Below are 5,162 nucleotides of genomic sequence, written 5' to 3'. Positions count from 1 at the left end.
GAGAGAGAGAGAGAGAGAGAGAATTTTTTAATTTTTTTTTTTTAAGTTCTCGGCAGACACAACATCTTTGTTGGTATGTGGTGCTGAGGATCAAACCCGGGCCGCACGCATGCCAGGCGAGCGTGCTACCGCTTGAGCCACATCCCCAGCCCCTCATGTGATTTTGATCAGAATGTAACAGGATGATGTTTTTGAGCTTGGACAACAGGGGGCACTGCACACTGCAGACCAGTTAATAGGGGTCAGGAAGGAACCACTAGTGTAATAAGCCACCTGACCCTGCCTGATGCTCTCTTGTTAGGGCTCATAGCTGTGACGTCCAACACCCCTAAGCCAGGCCTACTCCACTGCACACCCACATGTCATCTTTACATACTGGAGTCTGAATCAGGGCCCAGGATGTAATCAAGAAAGCTGGAGGAATTTAATTTGCATGCATGGACCCTCCCCTTCTCAGAGTGTTAAGAGGTCATGTGAGAGACTTTGGTGAAACTCTTCTCAGCTTTGGGAACAGTAAACAGAGCTCAGGAAGACCTTCACCATGGCTTGGGCCTATCTCCTCCTCACATTCCTTGTTCAGTGCACAGGTGAGAAGATATGGAGAAGGAATAGGGTGTGGTATAATAGTCCTCTGATATGGGCCCTGATTCTACTCTTGTTTCTAGACAAAACTTATGCTCTCCATGTTTTCTCACTTCCAGATGGCTATACTGTGCAGTGGTACCAGCAGCTCCCAGAAACAGCCCCCAAACTCCTCATCTATAGTAATAGTAATCGACCCTCAGGGGTCCCTGACCGTTTCTCTGGCTCCAGATCTGGAAACTCTGGTTCACTGACCATTACTGGGCTTCTGCTTGAGGATGAGGCTGACTATTACTGCCAGTATTATGACAAAAGTCTTAAGGCTCCACAGTGCTCCAGGCTCATGGGGAAGTAAGACAAGAACCCCTTTACCAGCTGTGGGGGGTGGGTAACACAGCATAGCTTTACTCAGGTCTGCCCTGTGGCTTGTTCTGCTAGCTCTACTATATGCCCAGCTGAATCTTCTCATGCTTCTTTTAGATGCTCTTGCACTCTGTACCCAGAGACATTCCGGGTAGCATGTTCCTAGGAAAATGTCTCTATATAAACATAAATTTTTGTTCCTCTATAGCTTGAGGAGCTGAACCAGATTGTGTAGTCTCTTTTTACTGAAAATTAGGTGGTGAAGCAGCCAGTGCACCCCAGTCATCTTAGATGACATCTGATGGGGAATACTGTGGTTCCATCTGCCATTCTTCTTGATTTCCAGATTTCTTGAACTGTGCATTTTTTCCCTTATCCCTCATTATGTATATGTGTGATTCATGTTTTTGCCTAATTTGAGATAACTTTTCTAACAGAAAATATTTGGAAGACATTAAAACACCTCTATGTGAAAAGTTTGATAAATTTTGAGATATTTTTACACCTTTGGGAACATCAACACAATCAGACAAAAGAATCCATGCCAATGTCAACAAGCCTCCTTTGCCTACTCATCAGGACCCATCAATTATACTTACAAATTAGACATTGAATTTTTTAAATTCATTGTCTTTAAAATAGATTCATCGAGCTAAACATCCTTACATCTCTGAAGATTGACATGTAAGAGCTTGTTTCATTTTGTCTTTTTATTTGCTTTTTCTTGAGGGGTGGTATCAGTGATCGAACTCAGGAGTACGTGAACACTGAGCCACATCTTCTGCCCTATTTTGCATTTTATTTTGAGACAGGATCTCACTGAGTTGCTAGTACTTCACTTTTACTAAGGCTGGCTTTGAACTTGTGATCCTCCTGCCTCAGCTTTCTGAGTCGCTGGAATTACAGGCATGTGCCACCACTCCTGGCTTATTTACTTTTATAAAAAACTCTTTAATCTTAGACTAATTTAAATTGCACAAATAATAGTATTTAGATGTTCTGCTTCAAGTGGAAGTAGTAAAAATGAATAGTGTTAAAAGTAAATTTTCTTGCTCTGTATGAGATATTTTTCAAACAATTTCAAATTTCAATATTCAAAAGCGATAGAAAAAATGATAAAATGATTTTTCTAATGCTTATTTTTTAGTTGTAGTTGGACACAATACCTATATTTTATTTAGTTAGTTTTTATGTGGTGTTCAGGATTGAATTCAGTGCCTCACACGTGCTAGATAGTGGTCTATTTCTGAGCCACAACCCCAGTCCTAAATTGGGCTTTTTACTTTTGTGATAATATGAATTCTGGTTGATAAAACAGTGTGCATTTTAAGTCTTTCAGATCAGTAATCTTATAACTTGCACTTGTGTTTAAATTAATGAATACAGGAATAATTATAGTCAGATAATGTCCTCATTTAAGTAGTTTATTCTTCCTATTAATAACCAGTGTTTTTATGCATCTATGCAGTAGTCCACAGATGGCTTTAGTAAATGGGTGAGTCCATGTTAGCAGAGCATAAGTCATCATTTTTTGTGATTTCCACATCACCTTCAGGCACCTGAATTCACAATGAACATACAATTTTAGTATAGGTCTATTTTCACGTCAATGACTTTGTGGAATATTTAAACCATTTCATAGTTGTGTAGCTCACTTAATTACTACCTCAATATGCACACTCAACAGATAGATAAGATTTAGTGTTTATCATGTGCTTATTTTTTATTTGTTGTTTTTAGATATACAAGCCTGTAGGGTATATTTTGACATAATATACATATATGAGGTACAACCCATTAAAATTTTGATCCCATTCTGTGGTTAAACATCATATGAACACAGAGAAGCTATGTCTGTTTCATTCTATTATTCTATTGGCTTTCTTATTCTCATCTCTCCTTTACTTTATTCCTCATTTGTCTAATCCACCCTCCCTGCTCTCCTTTGCTCTAGGTTAGCATCCACACATCATAGAGAAAAATTCAATCTTTGGTTTTTGGTAAGAGTTTATTTCTCTTAGAATGATAGTCTTCCGTTCTATTCATTTATCTGCAAATGCCATAATTCCATTTATCCTTTTGGATAAGTAATAGTCCATTGTATATGTATAACACATTTTCTTTTTCCATTGATCTGTTGAAAAGCACCTGAGTGGGTTCCATAGCTTGGCTATTGTGAAATGAGCTGCTATAAATATTGATGTGGCTGCATCACTGTACAATGCTGATTTTCCATGCTTTGGGTACCCATGTTGAGAAATGGTATAAGTAGGTCATTCCATTTCATGTTTGCTAAGGAATCTCCATACTGCTTTCCAAAGTGATTGCACCAGTTTCCAGTTCTTACATCGTGTGATAATTTTCTATCTGCATTTTTCTTTCTGAAACATTCATTATTTCATATAATTTGTTTCATATTGCTTCATGTAAAGAGTTTAAATATCTTGGGTTTATATTTGAAGATAAAATTAGAGAAAAAAATTATCAAAGGAAAACTCTGAATGTGCTGATGCATTTTTGCACACTCATGAAGAAGAAGAGAATTAAGTCTCCTGATTAGTAAGGAATAGAGAAAACATGTTTTTCTTGCTCTTCCTTAATTGAAGGGCAAGTGGAGTTTGGCTTGTGGAAAGAAAGAAACTTCATAAAATTAACAGTCATTAAAGTTGAGAGAATGATGTGAAGGTAAAGAAATAAATTTTCATTAAAACTAAAGAAAATCACAGGGTACCTATATTTCCTATCTTTTACAGGTAGATAAATGAAGGAAGGAAGAAAGAAAGAAGAAAATAATTATTAAAATTTCATATATTAAACTTATGAATTTGAAGTACTTGATAATACACAAATTCCATGTATAATTTATTTTAAAATAATTTGTTAATTAGAAATGTAGTTATATGTTTCAATATCTGTACTATCACTTTCATAAATATGAAAAAGTTAGATTCCACAATGTACACAATTCCTCTTATCACAGAAAAAAAAATAATTGCACAATTTTATATGTCTATATTCAATTACAAATTGTGTTGGAGTTGAAAAGTACCAAACTATTATGAGGTGAGTTACATTCCTAAGTATGAAAGTTTCTAGGCTCTAAAATGTAGCTTGTTACCTATCTTTGGATCCAGAATTGTCAAAATTATGAAAAAAATCAAAATATCTAACAATAGAGAAATGCAATTTAAAACCACACTGAAATTCAATCTCACTGCAGTCCAAATAGCAATCAACAAGAACACAAGCAACAGTAAATGTTGGCAATGTTCTGGGGAAAACAGTACCCTCATTCATTGCTGGTGGGACTGCAAGTTGGTGTAATAACTCTGGAAAGCAGTATGGGGATTTCTCAGAAAACTTGGAATGGAACAACCATTTGACCAGCTATCCCACTCCTCAGTTTATACTCAAGAACTTAAAATCAGCATACTACAGTGATGCAGACACATCAATGTTTATAGTGTTTTAATTCACAATAGCTAAATCATAGAACCAGCCTAAGCACCCTTCAAAAGATAAATGGAGAAATAAAATGTGGTGTATATACACAATGGAATATTTCTCAATAATAAAGAGAAAGGAAATTATGGCATTTCCAAGTAAATGGATTGAACTGGAGACTATCATGCTAAGTTAAAAAAGGAAATCCCTCCAAAACAGAGTGAATGTTCTCTCTGATATGTGGATGCTAAGTTACAATAAGGGAAGGTGGGAAGAAACAAATAGAAGTACTTTTATTAGACAAAAGAAAATGAAGGGAATGAAGGGCTATTGGAATAGGAAATATAGTAGAATTAATCAGGCATTACTTTCCTATGTGCATATATGAATACACAACCAATATAATTCTACATCATGTACAACCAGAGAATGCAAAATTATACCCCATTTATGTATAATATGTTAAATGCATTCTGCTGTCATCTATAACTAATAAAAACAAATGAAACAAACTGAAAGGAAATAAAAATTTGTAAATATTCAGAATATGATTTACATCTTCAGTTGGAACCATGGGGCTCTTGTGAAATACACTGAATCATAATGAATAAATATAAATAAAGGCTGATATTCATGCTGATACCACATGCTTCCCTGCTAGTGCCTAGGAGAAAGTGAATTTTTATCCATGTCTGAAGACATTTATGATTCCTGCAATTTGAGTCCTTTCAGCCCCTGAGGCATTCCATGTAGCCAATGGTGGCTAAAGTGCT

The 5,162-nt window shown here is 36.0% G+C and overlaps 1 pseudogene; it reads left to right on the top strand.

Annotated features, from left to right (window-relative positions):
• The first annotated feature begins 541 nt into the window (after positions 1-541).
• LOC144368460 (immunoglobulin lambda variable 1-40 pseudogene) lies at positions 542-937 on the top strand (annotated as a pseudogene).
• The last annotated feature ends 4,225 nt before the right edge of the window (positions 938-5,162 follow it).

This window comes from Ictidomys tridecemlineatus, chromosome 2 (genome assembly GCF_052094955.1).
Source record: "Ictidomys tridecemlineatus isolate mIctTri1 chromosome 2, mIctTri1.hap1, whole genome shotgun sequence".
NCBI classification, from domain to species: domain Eukaryota; kingdom Metazoa; phylum Chordata; class Mammalia; order Rodentia; family Sciuridae; genus Ictidomys; species Ictidomys tridecemlineatus.
This window is presented reverse-complemented; position numbering and strand designations above follow the sequence as displayed.